Source organism: Lissotriton helveticus, chromosome 10 (assembly GCF_964261635.1).
Source record: "Lissotriton helveticus chromosome 10, aLisHel1.1, whole genome shotgun sequence".
NCBI classification, from domain to species: domain Eukaryota; kingdom Metazoa; phylum Chordata; class Amphibia; order Caudata; family Salamandridae; genus Lissotriton; species Lissotriton helveticus.
In genome coordinates this window covers 376,679,929-376,704,390 of record NC_136071.1, presented here as the reverse complement: position 1 = coordinate 376,704,390, position 24,462 = coordinate 376,679,929, and the positions used below count along the sequence as shown (strand labels likewise).

The following is a 24,462-nucleotide window of genomic DNA, read 5'->3' as shown; positions in this document are numbered from 1 at the left end:
CTGATAAACTCCACGCCCTGGGTCTGAAACAATTTGCATATAAATCCTTGGTCACGGATGCGGCTAGACTGATGTTTCGTGAACAGCAGGGTCGTCTGTATGATGTGGGGGACAAAGTGGGTAAATTGCTGGCGTGGTTGGATAAGAAAGAAAGAGCGAATCGTGTGGTGCCTGTGATTCAGTCGTCTAATGGTGTCGAAGTGACGGACCCGGTTGGAATAGTGGAATGTTTTGCAGAATATTTTCGTGTGGTTTATACCCCTGTGTCTGGACGGGATGTGGCTGACTCTCGCCTTTTGTTGCGCGATATAGCTTTGCCCAGTGTTTCCGACTTGGACCGTGCCTCGTTAGAGTCCCCTTTTACTACGGATGAAATCGCGACTGCCATTCGTTCGCTCCGTTCGGGCAAGGCCTTGGGCCCGAACGGGTTGCCAATTGAGTTGTACAAGCTACGCCCTGACAAGGTAGCGCCCCATCTTCGTGCTATGTTTTTGGAGTCCCGGGAACGGGGTATTCTCCCGTATGACCAACGTCTTGCTACGATAGTGGTAATTCCCAAGGACGGGAAACCGCAAGACCTTTGTTCGTCTTATAGGCCCATTTCCCTGTTAAATGTTGAGCCTAAGGTCCTGGCTAAGCTTCTTGCGACTCGACTACTGACGGTCATTAGCGACTTGGTTCATCCGGATCAGTCCGGATTTATCCCGCATCGCAACACGGCTCTTAACCTACGTCGTCTCCACGGTGCTGTTGCGAGGGCGGGGCGTCTGACGGAGCCGGCCATTTTAGCCTCGTTGGATGCCTCGATGGCTTTTGACACGGTCGAGTGGCCCTATCTTTGGGCAGCTCTCGAAAAATTTGGTTTTGGACCTGAATTTATCGGATGGGTGAAGTTGTTGTATGTTGAACCCTTAGCGCAAGTGGTGGTGAACGGTAGAGTTTCTGTCCCCTTCGGCCTTGGTAGAGGGACCCGTCAGGGTTGTCCCTTATCTCCATTGCTTTTCGCGCTGGCCCTGGAACCGTTGGCTGCGTGGCTTCGATGGGAGCCTTCACTCAAAGGGATCCGTTGGTCACCGGACTTTGAAGACCGTGTCTCTCTTTACGCAGATGACATTCTTCTGTATCTTACATCCCCGCGTAAATCCTTGAACGTCTTATTTGATGTTCTTACTTCGTTCGGTGCTAATTCGGGCCTTATTATTAATTGGGCTAAGTCCTGTGTATATGTTCAATCGGGTGTATTGCCCCCTTTGCCGGACAGGTTCCCTATCCAGGTGGTCCAGTCTGGCTTCAAGTATTTAGGGATTTTTATTACCCTGGATCCCTCCCTCCGGTTTGAGCGTAATCTCCTTCCCCCGCTTCTTCGATTACGACTGGATGTGGCCCGTTGGCGTAAGCTACCCCTGTCTCCTCTGGGTCGGGCGGCTCTATTTAAAATGATGTCCTTGCCGCGGTTTCTCTACGCCCTTCAAAACTCCTTCGACGACATTCCCGCTACTTATTTCAGAGAAATCGAGAGTCTGCAGAGACAATTGATTTGGGACGGGCGCCCACGTATAGCCCTTGCGAAACTTACTATCCCTTGGTATGACGGGGGCATGGCGCTCCCCGACATCAAGAGATACTACTGGGCTGCCCAGCTATCGGCCATTAATCACGCGATGTACTTGCCGGGTCGCGATCCGGCCTTTGAGATGGATAAGCTCCAGTTGCCGGGTGGGGACTTTAATAGGGCGCTATACTCTAGATCTGCCGGGAGCCATCTTGTGGGCCCGTCCAGGGCTGCAGTCAAAGTGTGGCGTGCTGCGACTGTGAGTTTGGGGTGGGAGAATCGACTGACGCTGGCGACCCCACTTTATGCTTCTGAACGTTTGGGGTGTCTCTGGTCTACTAAGGGTTTTGAACGCTGGGATGTGATTGGGATTTGTAAGGTGGGTGACGTTTGTGTGAATGGTCGCGTGAAGTCATTCCAGGCCCTTCAGGCGGAATATGACTTGAGTGATAGAGAGTTTTTCCGGTATCTGCAAGTCCGGCATGCCCTGGCCTCGGTTTTGACTCCCGATGTGACCCTACCCGAGTCTTCCCCCCTTGAAGATCGTATACTAGATGGACACTTGCCCGACAGCACTATCTCGCTCATCTACAAGAAACTGATTCATAATCGTGCGGATTTGTTGGTCCGGCTCCGGGAGCTGTGGGTCGGAGATGGATTGGAACTGGATGACGAGGACTGGCAGTCGGCTCTCTCCTCCCCAAAGGAGGTTGCCATCCCCGCCCGTCTTCGTTTGGTGCAACTTAAGATCCTCCATCGGGTGTATGTGACCGGTCCGCGTCTAGTCGTGATGGGTTTTTCCCCAGATGGTTTGTGTAAGCGTGGCTGTGGAATGAGCGCTACTTTTTTGCACATACTTTGGGAGTGTCCTGTGGTTGCGGCCTATTGGGTGGATGTGCTTGCGATAATGACTGTAGTGACGGGTGTTGCCTTGCGACCTGAGGCCCGACGATGCCTGCTGAATGTGTGGGAACCCTCTGATTATTCTGTGGCCCAGACTAGGTGGGCGACCCTGGGTTACATGGTCGCGAAGCGCGACATTGCGCAACTCTGGGGCGCATCCCGCCCTCCCGACGTTTCGGTGTGGGAGGACAACATGGATTGGTCCATGTTCCGAGAGAAGACAGTCTACGTGGCTAGGGGCAGGCCGGGGGCGTGGACGAAGATTTGGGGTCAATGGAATGCGTACCGTGGAGACATTTGTACCCCTCCCTTGGTTGCCTCCTCCGATGTTACCCTGTCCCCTTAGGCCGCCATTCCCGTAATCTTTCACTCTGTTTTAGGATCTTCCTGTCCTCCCTGCTCCCCCCCCCTCACGGCCTTTCCGAATCTCATTGATTTATGTTTGTTCTCCTGTTTAGTAACCTTCCCCGCTGCTTTTTGGGCTGACTTGATTACTGCACTCGCCTTGTTTTTTGTGTTCATTCATTTTATGTTTTATATAGAAAATTGTGGTATCCTGTTTTCTGTCTGGAGCAATTTCATTCTATGATTTGGCCTGGCCTCGAAATGACTGTTTCATTCATGTGTACTGCTATGTGACTTAGCGGCCAGCCCGTGTGGTTGTGGGCCCATCCTTGTATTTTATATGATTGCTCAATAAAAAAAATTTAACCAAAAAAAAAAAAAAAAATGCCATTTATTTATCTGTTTTCAAAACCAACACATAAATAAAAAACATTTCATTTACAATGCCAATAGCTCTAACTTTTGCAAAGGCGAGACCGTTGCATTGTAAAGGCTTGTTTCGAGGTTCCCAGCAGGATTACCTGCAGCTATATTCAGCGGTGTTTCGCTGCCTGCTTACGTACCTCACTGTTGATCTGCCCTAGGATGCAATGTTGTTGGATCTTCCTTCTGGGGGCCCTCATATCTTATAAATTCAAGAAGACTAGAAGAAGCTGATCCACAAGATGGGTTGTGGAGATAACTGCCCTTAGTACTGTAATGCTACTGTCAGCACAGTTGTAAAGTAGTAACTGAAATCTTACTTGTGTCCTACTTTAGCACAATGAAATCCTTGGACCATTATTTTATATGTAAACCGATATTGAATTAAATAGATATATTGCACACAAGGGTAAAAGAATAATAGTTAGCTTATCCCAATATTGAAATACCATTATTTGTATTTGTAGAATTCTATGAGCACACCTAAACATCATTTTAAACACATGCTGAAAAAATAGCTGCTTTTCTGTAAGATACTTAGCTACAGTCTTGAGTTACCCAGATTACTGATATATATTGTTGTTCCTTAACACAGTCACGCTGTCACATTATAACGAAGTGCAGATAGGCGAAGTCAGATCTGCTCAAAGAAGAAGGTCTTTACTCAACTTGTGTGTCTCTTCCCCATTCCCTTTCCCTTGATTTTGCATGCATACCCCACCCTAGAAACCCATTGCCACAACAATGTACCCCATCTACTGTGATGCCAGAGACAGACTTCTTCGACTTGTGAATTGCAACAGTGAACAGGAAATCCTCCGTACACCAAAATGATAGTTTCAATTCTGAGTGGATGTTGTGCGTATAATTGATTTCATAATGACTGATAAACTAAAGGCCTACCTAAGGAGAACCAGTAATCAATCCACTGCATCAGTATGCACTGAAACATGATGCACAGCGATGGATCCACACGCCAGCAGAGCAAGAACATTTTTATGGGATTGCATGGAATGATATTGGTAGGCATTATTTTCCTTAGCACGATACCTAGGTGGGGAGCAACTAGGCACCATGCTTACCAAAACAGGAAGAATGCTAGAGAAAGTAGGGAAACATTTCAGATTGGGTACAATAGTAAGAAAGGAGCAGAAAACATTCCTGCTTCTAGGTCAGGGGTTTGCGGTACAGGGGACTGTGATTCCATGTCATCCTTAATTGTACAAATGCAATAGTTTACCCCTAGTTGCACTAAAGCCCATCTTTGAGAATGCTAAGAAGGAATTAAAAATAATGTGAAAGTGCAGAAATGACAATAGTTCAATTGGTCCCTGTGGCTCTGATTTTCTAGACCGCACTTAGATACAACATGAACAGCTGCTGCAGTGAATAACGCTAATTCTTATAATAATAATGTGACCAGCATATATCTTTAAGCTTCTAATTGTCATTGATAAGTGAAACGAGGTATAGAGACATAAAGGAATTTGACCACGATGATACAACTTGGTGAAGAGAGGGCACCAGGGTTAGGACCAAGAAAACAGCCAAAAAACAACATAACTTTACAGAACAACATAAATTCTACATTATAGATCTTAGTCCTTCTTGTGCTCTGATTCATTGCCATATTTGTAAAGCACCAGCACATAGTTGAGCAAATTCGAATGGCATGTGGATAGATGGACAAAAGTATAGGCTGATTGTGCAAGTTGCACAAATACAGATATTTTAGATTCCCTGAATGTAATTTTGCTTTAGGAAACAAGATCTTTATGCAAAACATTTGTTTGTGAACGTAACAACATTCGTTTTTTGGCATTATGCATGTTTTTTGTTAAACCCAGTAAGCACTTGTTTACTATGAAAAATGCATTAGTGTGTACAGTGTAGTAAAAGCTAGATAGTAAAGACTTTGGAGCCTGTTTTATAAACAATGAATGAAGCCCTGAAGTAGATGCGTGAAAATATCAACTGCTTTCAGAGCCTTCGGGTTATTGTTACGGATGTGCTGTACAGTTAGAATCGTGGCAGCTATGTTATGACCAATTTGCGGGCTCGAACGCTTAGAAATCACTTCCTTTACAAGCCACGTACATCTAGCAAAAAGTAAGCTAAAGCAGAAATCAGAACTGCTCCTCTAACCTTCGTAAGCAGTACCAGGAACCCTTAGACTCATCTTTAAGCGGTGCAAAATACTTGGAAAGGCCAGCGCCAATCGGGGAAAGGGTTCTGGTATGTAGAGACAGACTCAGCCTAGCATCATACCCTGGAAGTTATAACTGGAGGGCCACAGAACAATCATATGCCTTGAAAATACGCCCTGCATCTTCCTGCACTAAAGGGATTGTTCTAAGGCCCGAGAGGAGCAGAAAACACAAATGTGAGTTAACCTAATAGTGTATCCTCTTTTTAAGATGGCAGTTTTTCCTGTTTACAAAAACTTTTTTTTGTCCGGTGAATGTAATAGTCTCCTTATTGTTGTTACGGTCTTTGGAAATGTTTAGTGTCCTTTGGCAATCAAATTAGTTTGAGGTATCTGATCCACTGAATATGCATGCAGCTGGTACAAACATGATTAAGTAGACCAAAGGGTTATGCCACACATACATGTGAAACATACATGTGTAACCGCTCCAAAATCAAGAAATACACAGATGTAACCAGCACCTCCTTTTACCCTAATTGATAGGTGAGCAAGAAGCTCCACTACAGAAGTCTCCCTTAATCCATCAGCCTATGTGGTTCTGTGCTCTGCTTAAAAAACCACTCTGGAAGACCAAGAGGGTAAGTCCATACAATGAACAGGAATCAACAGAAGGGAAGAAGTTAGAATCTGAGGGCTTAGATTATTTCGGTACCCACTGATACCAAAGCATGCAGCCATCAAGAGTGGGCCTTATACAAAATATTCAATTATGTGATGTGCTGCTACATATTATTAGTTCTAATTGGATCTCACTATTCTAATATCCGCTAGGAACCTCTTGAATGCAGCTAGAATTGAACCGCTGTTACATATCACATTCTTGCTGTCTGCTGAATGTAGAATTAGGTTGTCTGCATACAGTTTAACTCAGATTTACCTGTCTCACCTTAAAACTGAGCATAGAACGGATTATGTCACTTACCCTGTAAGCATCTGTTCTTGGAATGTAGAGCTCTAGATTCACATGCTTTGCATACTCCTGCCATCTATTATTGGGTCCAGGTGTTTGCAAGTTGTTTTTCTTCGAAGAAGTCTTTTCCTATGGGCCTCTAGGCCCATAGGAATGAATGGAAAGGCATTCCTTAATAGTGAATCACAATTTGTGATTCACTATTAAGAAATTTGTAGAAATCACAATTTATTTGCGATTTCTACATGCATAAGGAATTGCGATTCCTAAATAGCTATTCCCTAAAACTCGCTATTTAGGAATCGCAATTCCATGCTTTGATGCATGTGACCCAATATCCGTTCGAGGCATGTGTGCTCTAAGTACACTTGCATTACATAGACTGTATAGCAGTATTCTCCCAAAGCGGTGGCTAACGAGTGGGTGTTGCAGTTGTTTGATAAGGTTTTTAGCACTGCTTGTCCTACGTTAGTTTGTTGACATGCTAATACATCCACACTATTATGTTAGGTGAATAAGCGTGGTTGTAGACCATGTAGCTGCCTTACATATGTCAGCTAAGAGAATGTCGCCTAAAAAGGCCATAAATGCTCCCATTTTGCGAGTAGTATGTGCTCAAGGAGGTATAGTTAAAATTCTTTACCTTTAACATAGCACATTTGAATACATTTAACAGTCCATCTAGAAATAGTGGATTCAGAGATAGGATTTCCTTTATGAGGTGGAGCAAAGGCACCTAAATGTTGTTTTATTTTGCTAAAAACTTTTGTCCTATCAATATAATATAATGGTGCTCTTTTGGCATCAAGTGTATGTTAAGCTCTTTCTGCTACTGAAACAGATGGAGAGAAGAACACAGGTAACTCAACTGATTGTTTAATATTAAAAAACAGAGAGCACTTTTAGAAGGAATTTTGGGTTTGTACGAAGAACCACTATCTTTATGAAGTTGAAAGAAGTGTTCTTCTAAGGGTAATGCCTGTAGCTCACCAACACGTCTTAGTGAAGTGATAGCAATGAGAAAGGCAACCTTTCATGAAAGAAATTGTAATGCACTGTTGTGTAAAAGTTCAAAAGCTGGACCCATAAGCCTTGTGAGAACAATGTTAAGGTGCAGGTGGTACCCTAGGTGGTATTATTCTTTAAAGGCCTTCCATAAAGGCCTTAATTACTGGAACTTTGAATGGGCATAAATGTTGTCTTTTTTGAAGCTATGCAGCTACTGATGCAAGGTGTTGTCGAATGGATGTGTAGGCTAAGCCAACTCGCTGTAGATACAAAAGATAACAAATAACATTTTGTATAGATGCATCTAGCGGAACAATTGTGTTATTACAATATATCGCAAACCTTTTCCACTTTGCTGCGTAACATGCTCTAGTGGTGGGTTTTCTTGCTTCTTTAAGAAATGTCATACAATCTGGTGGTAGGTTTGTCCAAACTCTATGACTTCAGGAGCAAAATCGCTAGGTTGAGTTCCTTGGGGTTTGGATCTCTGATTTCTCCATGGTTCTGTGTGCGAAAATTATGTGAAGCTTCTGGTGGTGAACCATGTTTGACGAGCCCATGTGGGATCTACCAGAATGAATGCGAGAGATGTCTGCCTGAGTTTCCGAACCAGAAATGGTAGGAGAGGGAGAGGAGGAAAAGCATAAACAAATATCGCTGATCAGTTGATCCATAGGTCATTGCCTTTGATAGAAGGTGTTGGAACCCGGAGGAGAAGTCTGGGCATTTTAAGTTCTCTGCTGTGGCAAAGAGGTCTACTTGTGGGAATCCCCCTTTTTGGAATTATGGAAGGAGAACTTGTGGGTGAAGTTCCCATTCATGTACTTGTTGCCTCATTCTGATGAGGAGATAGACAAAGATGTTGTCTATCCGTGGAAGGTGTTCTGCCAGGATTTGGATTTTGTGATGAATTGCCCAACACCAAATGTCTGAGAGAGGTGTGACAGCTAAAAAGAGTGTGTCCCCCAGTTTTTGTACATAGTACATTTGTTGTCATATTGTCTGAACAGATTAGGACAACTTTATCTATCAGATGAGGTAGAAATGCTTTTAATGCTACCTGAACTGCTTACAGTTCTAGGTAGTTGAACTAATGGTTCTGTTGGATGGTGTGAGAAGGTGGCCTGGTATATGCTGTCCACTAATTAAAGTGGGCACCCAGTACAAGTCCACACGACCCTTATGATGTATGAGGTCAAAGACAACCTTATTGAAAGCTATCCTAGTGGTAGCTATTTAGAGCAGCCTTCAGGCTAAATCTTTAAGGAATGTAAAGCAGCTTGTTTAACCAGAATATCACCTCCTAAATGAAAGGATAACCACACCGTGTTTATATAAAAAAATATGTATTTATCAATATAACACTCTCTACTAGTCTCTACACGAGACTAGGGCACAAAGCACACAATACTGAATCAATAGAACATTCGTAAATAGCGAAATACACAGCGGGCTCCAGGGGGAGACCGAACCATATACTAAAAAAATGGTATGACATGACAACCACAACTTGACTAGACACAGTGCCTAGAGCACGTAGAATCGCTGGGAACCCAAGGAACCACCCAGAGAAGTGACACAAGGAGCCCACAGAGGATGGGTGCAGTGAGGAAACACAAATGTGTGCTCCGTACACCTCTATGGGAAAGTCGGGGTTAGAAACTTACAGGTTAAGGACACTTCTAAGAGGACTTCGAGCAAACCCTTTGGAACTTAGGAGGTTCTAAAGTCAACCCACCAGTGAGTACCAAAGTACCCGTGTTACCTATCCCGGAGGAGCTTGGTGCATTGGGTCAAGTGGTGTCGGAAACCTTTGTCATTTTCAATGGAGAGCTACAAAGAAGACCTGATGCCCGGAGGGCGAAGAGTGTGTGGTGGAATTCAAGCCTGGATTTGAGGTGAGAAGAACCTGAAAGCAGAGGGGCCAGCGTATGGGTCACTTCAGATGACCAGGGGCTCGGTAGTCGAATGCCCACCGATGTAGAGTGCTGCAGAAGTGAAGAAGGGTTGCTTTACTCTGCAGCCACCGGGACCAGGAGACGTTGAGGATGACCAGAGTCCGGAGGTGAGCTGTCCCACGAAGGATGTCGAGAGCTGAGGGGTTGATGTCCGGCCGGAGCACCAACAAGCCTTGGCAAATGCAACCCACACGGTCAGAGGAAACCGGTTACGGTGTGTGCCAACAAGGTCCAGGGTACTCTCCAAACAATGGAGAGTCAGGGGACATCTGGAGCAACCAGGTAAGCCCAAGAATTAACAAGGCGATTCTCGCCAGGACCCACAGGCCAACTGACCAGGGATAGCGAAGAGACCTCAAGCAAATTTGCAAAGTACCAGCTCACAGGACACTCGTGGTGATCTTCGGTGCAAATACTGCTCGGGCCAGGACTACACGGAGTCCAATGCACAGGCTCGGGAATCGTCACTAAGCATATTCAACTACAAAAGTACGTGGTGCACAGGGGTTGGGGTTACACGGTCCCCCGAGGGATACTGGACGGCAGATCTACCTCAGGGACCTTCGGAAACCCACCTCCGGTGTTTGCAAAATATTTGGAGTTCTCAGGAGCTCAGGAGAAGCAAACCGGTCAGATGCGTTTAGGTGCCTGCTTTTGCAGGAAAGTAACTTATTTACTCCAAGAGAGATCCTTCAGCCGTTCGGCATCATGCAGGCAGTAGAAGTACTTGGTTTCTTCTTAGCAGAATCTTGTCCAGGTAAAATCTAAAGTCCTGTAGCTAGGTAATCCACTTTATACCATGGGTAAGGGTGGAAAGATTCTGGGGACCCTCCTAGAGGAGGGGCAGGACAGAGGGGTGGCTACACCCATGTCCTTTGTCCAGTTTCACACCAGAGCAGGAGCCAATGGCTCCCAGAACTGGTTTGAGCTGGACTATGCACAGGGACACCAAATGTGCCCCCAGTGCAGACTTTCTGGCACTCTCAGAGTGCACCCACCCAGCTCCACTACACTAAATCCTGTCTGGGAGATGGTCACACCTCCTGTGACAGGATGCCTATTGTCATGCCTTCCTCTGCTCGAGCTTGGCTCAGCAGCAGGAGAGCAGAATCGTGTCTGTGGCTGGCAGCATCCATTTTGTGCTGCCCAGGTCAAGAAGATGGTACCGGTTAGACTGGTGACCCATGTATGTCCTTTTGAAAGGGTGGAATCATACCTCCCACACCAGTTACTGGTGTGGAGCTATGATTCCAAGGAGTTGGTCACCAAACACAAGATATTTCTAAGAAGCCGTTTTAAAGTTAGCATTTACGGTGAGGTTATAATACACTTAAACATATATGTCTGGCTGCATCACAGACAACCCCGGAGAATGGTCTTCGAAGGCTGCAGAGGGGCTCTGCTCATGCAGAGGCACCCTCTCACGTAAAACCCAGCACTCTGCCTTCAGGATTGTTAAGGCCTGCCATAGGGGTGGCTGATAGGTATTTAAGTGTAGTGATTTAGATAGATATAGTGAACCTAGATCTTAAGTAAGTGGTGCAAGCACCAGCTTACACAGTCTGTTGTAGCAGGCTTGTCGTGTCAATTTGGATGGCCTCTCAGGGGTGGAATAATACATGTTTCTGCTCATGGGAGGCCTCTGGGGTACCTATGCCCCGGGTACATGGTGTACCACATACAGGGGACTGATAATGGTACCCCAGAATCCAATCTGGAGTGTACGTAAAGTACATGCATATCAATTTAAGGGAGAAAGCAGATAGACTGGGTCCTGATTAGCAGGCTCCCAGTCACACTAGGCCAAAAACAGTGAGACATCAGCAAAACATGGGGGTAACCATAAGAAGCAGCTACCAATTTCCTACAGATGGTATCCCAAAGACCCTGAACTGTTAAATGTTGCAAATAGGCTCCCCACCCTGTGAGAGATATGTCTGTTGTGAGCACGACTTGTGCAATAGAGTCGATAAAGGGCTGCTCTTTTGATCCATTTTGTGTGTTCCAACACTGCAGAGAGCGATGAGTGCGGCTGTCTACCAACACTAGATCTGTTAGCAAACCCTGTGATTGATTCCACTGACGTACTAAGCATTCTTGTAGAGGAAGCATATTTAGTCATGCATGAGGCACACACACAGAAGGTGGGACCGCAATAAAAAACAATACCGCCTTACATGCATATGGCAAAGATGGGCAGATTATAGGGGTACGGTCTTGGCACAGCTGACTGCACCGATCACGCTCTTGGATCAAGAGATGCTGCCTCATGTATAGCCTATGTTGAGTACTAGTGGACATGGAGTTGATGAAACAGAAGAGGGCGGAGGGGGTATCCAGGGACATGAAGATACTACCTAGATTTTATCCTCTTTGCTTCAGAATTAGAGATAAGCTTGCCTTCCTGCACTATTTTCTGCCCCTTTTTGTTGTGTTCTTCTAGGAAATATTGTAATAGTTCTTACATCTCATACCTAGTGTGCCCTATCATACCTAGCCAATAGGCCTTGTGTATTGGCTAATTGAGCAGTTACTCTGTACCCCGAGGCATCTAATAAATTTGATTCTTTATCAGGAGGTGGTGCCTCTCCTGATGTTTGTGAATTTGCCCTTTTCGCTAGGGGTGTCTCGGTGGTGGTTCCTCGAACCACGGGTGATGTGGGGGCTCTTGACCACAGAGATCGCGGTAGCTTGAAGTCCTCTACGTTGCAGTAGTCAGACAGCTGATGCTGCACTACTGATCATGCTGCACTACGGTTGGATGCAAACTCTTCGTGAGGGAGGATGTCCCTGGAGTATGACAAATCCAAATTTGGACAGCACTCGTGAGTCCACCAGACTCGGGTACAGGTTTTGGCTTTTTTGGCTTTTTTTTTTGCAGTGCTCGGCAATTGGAAGCAGCAAAACTGCTGCAGTGGCTACCACTTTGTTGTTTTTGGCTCTTTCAGCTCTTGTGGTCCTAGAGCTTGTTAGGGGATCAGTCGACTGATCCTTGGAGTCACTGGTTTTGATGAAGCTAGGAAACAACTTTTCCTAGGGCATATGAGCCACAGGCACAGTCTTAATCGCACTACCCCCAAAAATGCAGCAGGTGCATTATACTGGATGTTGCAGCCTTTCTTTGCATGGTTCAAGGGCAGCAGGGCAGTCCTTCTTTGGTCCTCTCTTCTTTTCCAGTGTGAACTAAGGCGTAGGGTGCCAGAGGTGCCACATTTATCCCAGAAACAAGCCCTGAGGGGACCACAGAGTCATTAGCCAATAGGCTACTGGGTCCCCTCCTCTCTAGTGGCCAAGTTCCTGTGATGCATAGCACCTCGCTATCCCAGAGTACCCCATTCTTGCCCCTTTAAAGATGGCATACCCTTCCTCTGTCCTGAGGAGCAGGGTCCCCCCCCCTAGAGGTGTGGCTACTGCAGGGCTACACACCCACAGGAAACTGGTTTGGACACATATTTCCCTCCCTTAACTCTGTGCCCTATTTGTTTGCAGGAACAAAAGGCATCCTGCTCAGGGATGTTGTCACAAGCGGTCCTTCAAAGTCGGCTTCACCTTTGAAGTCTGCCTTTTGGGCTAACACCTAGAGTGGTCATCCTGGGGAGGAGGTGACATCTCACTCTGTAGCAAATGCCTTTTTTTCCAGGCCTGGGATTCGTTCACGTCTCCCCAGGCGGTCAGAAACCCTTCTATGTGACAGTGCCTTTGTGGAGCTACTGGACTAGCTGGACTGCAGAGTGGCAACTTTCTAAAAGTTGCTTATCCTTAATAGTGTCTTTAAATCTAGCCTAGGCATCAGGTCGGGTTTAATGTCAAAATTAATTTGATACCTTACTTGACTTTGTTAGATGGTCCCATTCAGAAGTTAGATGGACTAGGGCGTCAGCCGGTAACCCTGAGTCAACCAATGGGGTTCCTAACCTTTCCACAGCAAAACAATTATAGAAGGGTTGCTGCTAAGACATATAGAAAGTAATATGTCTTACTTAGTAATATACAGCTCCCTGTCATAGGATTCTATAGGCCTTCCTTGGGGGAAACTTTATATATATTACTTAAGGAAAGTGGTGGCTTTGACATGAGGTGTAATAGCAAAGTCAAACCGGCAGGGTCACACGCTACGTTGTCAGTCTGCAGTGGCAGGCTAGGGTTCATTTTATCTCTGTCACCTGCAGAGTGGCCAAACAGTGCTGCAGCCTTGGGTGAACACTCTGTCTTACATGCCCTGGGTACCTGGGGTACCATATACTGGGGACTTATAAGTAAGCCAGTACTTGCCAACTGGGTGTATTCAATTTAACATAACTTTGGTATTGTGTTAAAACACTGGCACTGAGGTCTGGTTAGCAGACCTCAGTACACTCTCAAAGTCGAAACACCAGCAGCTAATAGTTCAAATGGGGGCAAACAGTGTGGGAAAACTTACAAAAAGCCTGTTTCCTTACAACACCGAAAAAAGTTAACTTACAGAAATTTTACCTTTGTGAATTTTATTTATTCCAATCCGCTCTCTAGAAGCGACAAGGTAGGTCATCAGAGTAGTTTGACAGAGGCAACATTTTGCATATGCTAGCTACTTACAAACTCAGCAGGAAAACTAGTATGGGAACTGTAATGTAGTATCCAAAAACAGTAATATATTACCCAAAATAAACAGCCCTGGACATTGAGGTAAGCCTTTTGTTGATAGAGTCACGATCATGGAATTCTGGTTGTCTCCAGGGATACCAACACAATAGAATGGAGCGAAGGAGTTTTAAAATAAAATTCATGAAGATGATGGTGATTCAGATAAACAAATAACTACAGAGAAATGGCATGTGTTGATATGCAATTGATGGTTTCAGTTGTGACAGAGTAAGAAGTCATGGGTGTGAGTTTATCCTGAGTGCCCAGGTGGTTCCACTCTAGTCTCATGATTAAATGTACTGGCACCATAAGATCTCTAAACATCCTTCAGTGTTCAAGGTGCTCTCTGGGAGGACAAAAAATGTGTGGTTGAGTGAACATGGCCTAATGGACTTGTGCTTTTCAGTTCAGTCGTTACTTACCAGGGTTGAATCTTGAAAGTGCTGCTCTTACTTTGGGAACATAATGATCTTTCACATTTGTCTCTTCCTCTCCTTCAGAATTGATTATTATTTCATGTTTAAAGATTGAAGAATCTGATGAATTCAAAAGAAATTCCCATTATGCTTAAATGTCAAAGTTGGCAGCCCTAAAAATGAAATGTTAGCATATTCCTAACAACTCTATGAAATGTGCTTCAGTTACACTTAATGTTATTATTACGGCCATTACAGCTACTAAACTGTTTATAATTACCATAGTAATCAAATTAAAACATTCAACAATATTAACATAAATAATTAATCTTAATATTTTAGGTACTGGGCATTAGAAATCATTATCTGAATCATCATCATTAGCTTCCAATAGAAAGCTAGACACAGTTCACATTTCCTGCCCACCACACCTTGTAATGCAGGGACAGCCATGCAGTGCAGTACAAGAAGTGGTGTCCAAGCTGTCGCATAACATGAATGTCACGCATCTAGGGGTATATGTGCACAGCCGGTGTGCTCTGTCCTCTTATTAAGATTTGAAATCAAAAATGTCTATGTAAATCAAAAAATTGTATTTTCCAATAAATAAGATATGATTCCCTGAACATTCATATTCGGTTGGGCATACTTAAAGATATTTTTTTATTAGTTGGAGGCACGGGCTTCCTTGATAAGGGCTGAAATAGTATTATTCAAGAGAAATGTAAAAACTTCCACTGGTTTAGCCCCAAATCAGCAAACAATCAGCCCTAAACCACAAGAGAACCGCACAAAGGTGCTTTACAAGCCACTTGCGCCGCTGGTGCGTTAATTTTGATATTTGAAAAAGTGACGTACTGGCGATGCAAAGGACTTGTAAATAAGCCCCAAAGATTTTAATTCAATGGGTCAAGACAGCACTAGCCTGTATGTGTCAATTGCCAGCCCACCCTTATTTGATTTAAAATGTTAGAATACTGGGGTGCGTGGCTAGCGCCCACGGGAGATGGCGGTGGCTCCGTAGAGCTCCCAGAGACGGCGGCGCTAGCGAGGGCACCCCTATGACTTTTGCGTGAAGAGAGCAGTTGAAACCTGCAGTGCAGACATCGGAAATCAGGCTGCTCCCGGAGGTGTGATTCTCATTGCGGAAGTCACGCTACGGGGCTTGAAACGACCCGTTCTTTCCCATCATCTGATGGCGCCCGCCATTTTAAAACACTCTAGGAAACTGAGGTGACTCTTTCCTTTTCGCTCAGTTTAACCATGTGTCACTGCATTTTTAACCGCAACAGGCTGAATGATGCATAGCTCCTGAGCAGTTTTGGCGCAGTTTTGACCCAGAAAGTAATTCATTGGCAAAGTTTCAACGCTCATAACTGGAATTCTGTTCTCTTCACTTGAGCCATCAGCGGCCATTTTGGATTCACGACGCCTATGCATTCAGGGCTTCTAATGAACACCGTTTGCTCAAATTATTATTGCATGTATTTCGCTGACATTTATTATCCTGTATGTAGACTCCTAGCTTTTCTAATTTTGGTGCTGTTTTTTCTAGCACATGTATATTGTATCAATGTCATCATGTGGGCATTATATTCTGGCTATAAGGCTCTCTTTCCATAATTAAGGTCTCTTCATTTCTCCAAAGGCATTATAGGTGCTTTTCCTCCCTGTGAATTATTTATTTAATTCTGTATATCCTAATGTTGCTATTTAATACAGTTTTTTTCCTCTGTCTTTGAGCAAGACAATCTTCTCAGTTCTAAGTGCATTTTTTTTCTTCTCATTAAGCTCGGGAGAGTCTCAAGTGCGTGCTTCTCCTTGTCTGCAATAGGAATTGTATCTCCTTAACCTATTTTTTCCTCAGATAAGATTGTTTTTGTATCTTATTTATATGGACAGATTGAAAACAGTTAAAATATTGTTGTCACCGGCAAATCATTCATCTATTTCTCGTGCTCGCCTCTACGCTCACAGCCTCAAAATGGACGACTCTCTTGCCTCTTCTCCAAAGGGTGCTTCTGCCTCTTCCGCTGCAACTACCAAGGCTTCAACCAAGCAGTTGAAAAAAAGATCCGCCATCCCCTCCAAAGCATTCTTCGTCTCTCTCAATGGACAATCTTTTGGAAGAAATACGGGCATTACGCCCATTTGTAGAGGATACTAATTCGAAGATACAAGTCTAGACTGAGGAATGGAAGAGAGAATCACAGCAGTAGAACAATGTGTTACTCTTTGAGTTCGACCTACGCTCAGGTGACAGCTCTTCAATCACAGGTTGCATCTTGTCAGAAGCTGATCGAAAACCTTGAAAACAGGAATAGAAGGAATAATTTACGCATTTACGGACTGCCGGAAGGTTTAGAGGGGTCAGATCTATAACTTTCTTCAAATATTTCCTGCCGACAGTGCTCAAGTTGCCAGAAACCACAGTCTTGAACATTCACCGTGCCCACAGGCTAGGCCCCTTGCATTCTTTGCTATCTGCTCAACGTAAACCACGAGGTGTGATACTATATTTTCTGGAGTACACAGATCTCCTCAAGGTACTGGCTGCAGTCCGTTCACTAAAGTGGATTTCATTCTCAAGAAACCAACTTTACTTCTTGCAGGAACATGCAAAATCTACAGCAGATAGAAGAAAGGAGTTTGTCTATGAGACCTGGTCTGGGTTCTATTGGCGCACAGTTCGGCTTATTCCACCCTTGTTTGTTAAAAGTAACCTTCAACAATAGCTCCGTTACTTACGATGACCCGATTAAACTCAAAGGTTTCATGAATTCTCATTGCTCTGATAGAATGAAAATTTCTAGATCCCGCCCTTGATGTTTGTTCTCTTGCAGAATATCTAAGTGCAAACTTAAATGTTTACTCCGCTGATGCTGTTTTTGTAGCTCATTGACTACCTATTAATTTATATGTTGTTATGCTCTAGTTATTGTGATTTATTACTAGTTTGTTAAGTAGATTTATACTTATAAAGTTTTATTAGTCATTTACATGTTTATAGTATCGCAATTGGTTAATTAACTTTTTTTCCTTACAGATTACTCTTCACGTTGTCCTTCCCTCATGTTTGTAATTGCTTTTCCCGAAGTTGTGACGTCTCATCCTGTGGAGTCCGGACTTGTCATCGTTCCAGGTGGCCTCATCCCTCCCCACCCTCTTTATGTTTTAGACTCCTTCTAGGTATAGTTACTTTCTTCTCCTTATTCTCAAAAATACCTCTACCCTTTTCTATTCATTCGTTGCCATTTGTTTTCAACTTGTATCGGCATAATGTTTCTTCTTTTTACTCCTTATCCCTTACTCTTTATCTTTCTCAGTATCTCTTTTTCCTTAGCTTACTCCTAGTTCATTTTGCTTATCTTGATACTGTATACAATGTTTTTCTTTTTAGCATTTTCCATTTGTCACATGCAAGTCCTTTTTACCTTTCTTGTATATATCTCCTCTCTATACAATGGGTTCTTTTTACAGTTAGTTGGTCTGTCTTCTGGTTCATACCTCTTTCTTCTTTTTTTCTTATGGTTATTTGTTCCATACTTGTCCTCTTATTCTATATATGTCTTTAAACATTGTCTCTTGGAATGTGAGAGGTCTCCACTCTCCCATTAAAAGACAACGGGCCCTGACCCACTTGGCCAAGCTTGGTGCATATATAGCATTTATAGAGGAATCTCATCTAACAGCAGAGCAATCTATTAAGTTGAGGAGAGGTTGGGTTGGGGAGGTTTCCTATTCGCCAGGGGATGGCAAACGGAATGGAGTTCTCACTCTTTGTCGTAAATCACTCTCTGTTAAATAATTATCACAAAGCTCTGATGGTAATGGTAAATGGTTATTTACGAAGCTTCTGATTGATAAAGTTCCAATTTTCCTGTTAAATGTTTATGCACCGACTACTGGGGAACCCTCCTTTTGGTCGACCTTAACACATCAACTGGCAGATTGTATTGATGAAAACTTTATACTCACAGGCGATTGTAATCAAGTACATGACCCCTTTCTAGATCGTAATTCTATGATCTCCTTTGTCCCTCACAAAGCCCACAAATCATTTGTACAAAGTATCAAACAATACAAGCTTATCGACGCTTGGAGTCTATGCAACCCTACTACTAAAGAATACACTTATTATTCTCCAGCTCGCCATACCCAGTTAAGATTGGACTATTTTTTCATCTCCCATAATATATCACAGTCAATAATGGCAGCAGAGATTGGATCTATCCTGTTTTTTGATCATGCTCCTATTATTATGAAAATAGACATTTTACAAGGACCCAGTACCCCACAGAAGTGGCGTTTCAACAATTCCCTCCTACTGGATAAGACTTTTGTTTCTTCTTTCACTTAATTTATCAATGAATATTTCTCAATGTACCAGACCGATGACCTTCCCTTTCATGTGATTTGGGATACCTTCAAGGTAACAGCCAGGGTTTCTATTATTGGCTACGTCTCTAAAAAACGTAAAAAGTCAAAAGAGCTCACCACCTCTCTTCTACCTAGGATAAAAAGACTTGAACACTCTTTCTTTTCATCTCGATCAAAAGAATGTTTGTCAGAACTTATTAACGTTACATTTCAATTTAATTAATGAATCAACAAATAACGCCTCTACCTACTTTTGAAGTCCAGTGCAAAGTTTTATGAAGGGCAGAACAAAGCTGGCAAGGTCTAAGCCAATTACTTGAAAGTTAAATATAATAAATTAAATATAGAATCTATTATGAACACTCAACAGGAATTGAAATATAAAGATGACATTTTAAACACATTTTTGTATTTCTATCAAACCCTCTACGCCTCAGAAGCATCTCCTACAGAACAGCACATTTCTCAGTTCTTATCTGACATAATTCGAACCTCGTTAGTTCCACCCGACCTTTCCAATTTAGAACTAGACTTTTCACAAAAAGAAATCCATGTTGCACTCTTGGCACTTAAAAAAGACAAAGCCCCTGGCCCGGATGGGTTTACAGTTGAATTGTTTTTACACACTTTGCTTCCTTATTAATTCCAAAATTACATGTACTGTTAAATTCCTTTCTGTCTTCGGGTAAATCTTCTGGCACTTTCTCTGAAGCTGTCATATGCCTTATACCCAAAGAGAGGAAAGACTTTAAATACTGTAAAAACCATAGACAATCTCTCTTGTCAATGTTGATTATAAAATGTTCTCTAAATCTTTAGCTTTCCGACTAGATTCACACCTTCCTGCCTTGTTGGGACAGGAACAATCGGGTTTTGTTAAAGGACGATATATCACAGACAACACCTGTTTGTTTTTAGATATTTTATCCTAATCCTCCCATGTTACGTACTCTCTGGCTGCCACAGCATTGGACGCTGAGAAAGCATTTGATAGAGTGGAATGGCCATATCTTTTTCAAACCCTCAAGTGGTTTGGCTTTGGACCTAAGATAATCTCCTTAATTTTGCTCTGTATTCTAACCCAAAAGCAGCAGTGAGCGCCAATGGTATGTCCTCCTCTTTTTTTACCCTAGGGAGGGGTGTTCACCAAGGCTGTCCTCTGTCTCCGTTTCTATTTAACCTGGCCTTAGAACCGTTTCTCTTGCGAATTGGCAGCATATGCGGATGGTATATTGTTATTTATGTCCCAACCCCAACCCTCTATTCCTGCATTTCTAAATGAAGTTGATTCCTTTGCAGCTGTTTCCAGGTATACATTAAATAAAGATAAATGGGAAATATTACCCCTGACAAAGTACACCTTTAAAGACGATTTTGCCCTTTCAACCTTTGCATGGTGCCCCCATTATATTAAGTACTTGGGCCTACATTTCACTTCCTCCATCTGAAATACAATTTCCAGATGCTAGATAACTTTATTCCGAGAATATCGACTTTATCTGCTAAATGGCACCCTTTGCACTTATCCTGGTGGGGCCGTCTTGACACTATAAAAATTATGTTGTCCCCCATAGTTCTTCATACAATATCTAACATTCCACTATCCATTCCTTTAAAAAATAAAAAAACGTTGTTATCCTCTTTTCTTTGGTGCAATAAAGAATCTTGCATGTCTATATCCAAACTGATACGCCCAAAGTCAGAAGGGGGGGTTACATTTCCCTAACTTCCCCATATATCAAAAATCTTTTTTGCTCCGACAAGGATCTAGATGGCACTCAAAATCCTCTACACATCACCCCCTGTCGACTAAACTTGAGCTCTCCTTTCAAGAGTATCTCTCTTTCTCGTGAAGACCACAACATCTGTCGATCCCCATAATTAAATATACATCTAAGATTTTGCAACCTGCACCCTCCAATGTGTCCATAGATGGAACTCTTCTCTCCAATTCCACGATATGGCATAATAATTTGATATTGATACGTGATAAACCTTTTTACTGGAAAACGTGGAGACAATAGGGTCTAATATGGGTTCACCAAATATATAAACAAGACCAATTCATGTCTTTTCCACAGATTAAAAATCTATTTGGGTTACCATCCTCCTTCCATTCTAATTATATACTTCTAAAGCAAGCTATTTCCATTGCACACACTCGCTGCACACCACCCCCCTCCTTTAGTACTCCTTTTACTTCTCCCTTCGATAAATTACATTCCCTATTACAAGTCAATCCCAAAGCTTCTGCCATTTATAATTACTTACAAGTTTCATTTACCCCATGCGACAAATCCAAGATAGAACTCTCTTGGGAGCAAGACCTGGAAGTTGAATGGCCAACTACTCTTTGGAATAAAATATGGAGTAAGATTAGGAAATCCTCGAGAGCTGCTAACACCACGAAAACACTTTTTTTTATTTACAATAGGTTAATATTCTCTCCAGTTGTTCTGCATAAACAACATGCTTGTGTTTCGGAAGCTTGTTGGTCATGTTCCTAGCCTCACGCAGACCGTCACCACTTACTTTTTACATGTCCGCTGTTCATATTTTTGGGGGAAGGTCTAGACCCAAATCAATTTAATTTTTAACTCTCATTTTCCTTTTTCCGTGTCTAATATATTTTTAGGTAGTTTATCCCCGATATGATCAGATCAAACATCTAATATAAAAATTATAGACCTATTACTGGCAGTTGCCTTTCAACAAATTACAGAAAATTGGAAAGACCTCACCAAATTATCTTATCAAGCTTGGTGGTATGCTACTTGTTATAACCACAGTCTAGATACAGCTTTTGTGTACCCTATTATCATGGCTACGAAACGTCTGGGTCTGTGGCTCCTTGTTACAACATTTATTGAAGCAAGTGCTAGACGTTCATCCTCTCTAACTCCTCTACAACAAGAAGTTCTCAAACCTCCATAATTTTCTGCTATTGTAATTTTTTATATGCTTAGCTAATCCTCCCTTGTATTACTGTTTGCACATTATGTGACTTCTTTTTTCTATTGTTAGCAATCTCTTTTGCTTTGGTAGACCATTTCTGATTGCTTGTACACCTAACACTTCCTTGTATTCAAAAGGTATTTCATGTAAATATACAATGTTACTTTGTTTTTTGTATTGAGATTTGCTTTTTCTTCAATAAACATATTTTTGAACTTAAAAAATGTTAGAATACTGCCAGCCCTGGTTTTGTTGGTTGAGGGGAGGACTGCAGCCTTTCAATAAGTATCTTAATCCTGGAGAGGGAAAAAATTACTTGTTAAAACTTTGGCAACACTCTGTATTTCCCTTTTGTGAAACCCACACAATCGTGCCTTTGTCCATTTCTCCATAATTAGGGTCCGAAGCTCTCAAGAGGGAAGGAGGACGTGGGGTTGGTAGTGGACAGACCTATTCCACATTTGCAGCTGTAATTGATGTAGGTTGGCAGATATGTTTATAGGGTTTCACTGGGTGTAGCCCTACAGCCAAGTTAGTAGATTGAAATCTAGTATTCCCATCACCACCGAAAGTTTCAGTTATAAGGAGACACCGCAATTCAGTATTTCCTTTTTGATCTAATTTTTTGAAAACTAGAAGACGTGTTTTGCTCCAGCGGATTCGCCCAAGAGATTTCGCAAGGCTCCATTCGAGTAATTTACATTTTGAGGAAAAAGCCATAATACGAAGTTGCGGTTTGAAACAATAAACAACATTTTTTTTTTATTCTACTGGTCACATTCATTGTTACCATCTGTCAAGTATCAAATCACAGAGTAAAGCATCATTACTGGTTCCTATTTGTCAATTCAGCAAGTAAGGGGCTTGACCAATAGCCACTCTCAACTAGTTTGTGGCTCCATTCCGAGCTCAGTCCATCCTATGCACATGAGTTCTCTCCTTTGGTCTTACTCCCTCTCGCTAGACATCGAGTGCCGACCTACCTGCTCCAGGGACCCTTCTGTTGTGGCAGACACCACAATTGACATCCTGCCCACAGCAGACTTTGCTTTTGGCCACTCTTTCACTCGTCGTCACTTCACACATGGGCTCCTGGCAAGCCATGATATCCTTGCAATCACTGCAAACATCCAAAGGACACACATAGAGGTGAAGAAATTTACTAAGGAACATGCCTGCCAGAGAGCAGGTGACTTACTGGCAACTTTTTAATTTCTTGGCCCATCATTCCAGAACGTAGAAATCTGTCTTTACCAGGATAGTACATTAGGTAATAAAAACGTAATGATAATATTAAACTAATTTCTAAAGATTAAAGTAGTACGTAAATCAAATCCAAACTCTACATTTTAGCATTACTATCTGACAGTTAACTACTAGAAACAAGGATTTTACCGAGATCGTCTTGTAGATGATTGCAGTCTTTGCTTGGGACACCATGAAGTGCCTTCTGCCAGTCTTCAGAATCCTCATCCTCAGAAAAATAGAGTGTGCAGTCTCTTAGCACTACTGACACCTGAAACAAAAAAGCCCTTGATTAGCTCCTTAAAAAAAATCACAGATCTAGAAAATCGTAACATAAAAGATCTCAAAACCGAGACAAGAAACTGCACAAAAACAGCAGAAAGTTTAGAGAAGCTGAAGGGTAAAGATGAAGGGATTAATTCTAATTATCAGATTGGGCCAAGCCTGTTTAACCTTCTCCTGATAAAAGTTTACCTTATGTTGTTTTTTTCCCCACGCAATTCTCTCATTTGTTGATTTGTTAAAACACCCTCAGTGCAGCCGCGGTCCGTGCAGGTAACAGCGGTGGGGCGGGGTACGGGGGGATTTCGAGGGACAATGCAGAGTGAAAATTAAATCTTAATTAATAATAATTAATTACCTGCACAGACTGCGGCTGCCTCAGTGGCTTAATGCACAATAATGCCCCGGTTACTTACCGGTAATCTTCATTACTCCGTGTCCATGTCTTCCTCGCCACAGTAACTACCCATGGACCTCCGGCCCCACACAGAACTCCAAGTATAAACAAAAAACCGCTCTAGTCTCCCTCTCCCTCCTCCAAGATGGCCCCCAGTGGCTCCAGCCAATCCCATAAAGGGATACAGAAATACCAACACGACCTGAAGAACCAAGCCGCAGACATGAAGCCACCAACAGGGCCGGGAGGGAAGGGAAACTATACTGTGGCCAGGAAGACATGGACTCGGAGTAATGAAGATTACCGGTAAGTAACCGGGGCATTACCTCCTCGTCCTGTCTTCCTCGCCACAGTAATTACCCATGAGCCGATACCAAAGCAATCAGCTTCATACAAGGTAAACACTCCACAGAAATCATGCAGAGAAACAGATTTCAATCACAAGAGGTACACAGAAACATACACCTCAAGGAATCCCAGCCGACAGTACAGAAGAGGCAAAGAAAACAGAACCCCACCCCCAATCCGAAGGCGATAATGGGAACTGAAAGTATGCGGGGACGACCAAGTGGCAGCCCGGCAAACATCCTCCATGGACACCCCCTTAAAAGCGGCCCACGACACAGAAACAGATCCGGCAGACCGACCCTGAACAGTAAGAGGGGGAAGATCAGAAACAGAACGATAAGCCAACAGTATGGCCTCCTCAATCCAACGACTGACAGTGGACAGGGAGGGCTTCAGGCCCGGACGCGACAAACCAAAATTGACAAACAAATTGTCAACCTTACCAAAGGAAGAAGTGCGTGACAAATAAACCAACTATGCACGACGCACATCCAACAGGCGGAGAAGG

General features: G+C 43.1%; 1 pseudogene across 1 annotated transcript in view; it reads right to left on the bottom strand.

The window, feature by feature from the left end:
- LOC144785232 (uncharacterized) overlaps positions 1-24,462 on the bottom strand; it is a 110,220-nt pseudogene that overhangs the window by 14,896 nt on the left and 70,862 nt on the right. The window contains exons 2-3 of the transcript XR_013601811.1: positions 23,078-23,198; positions 14,354-14,467 (exon numbers count right to left, since the gene is read on the bottom strand). The product of XR_013601811.1 is annotated as an uncharacterized LOC144785232 (transcript). The remainder of the gene's footprint in view (positions 1-14,353; positions 14,468-23,077; positions 23,199-24,462) is intronic.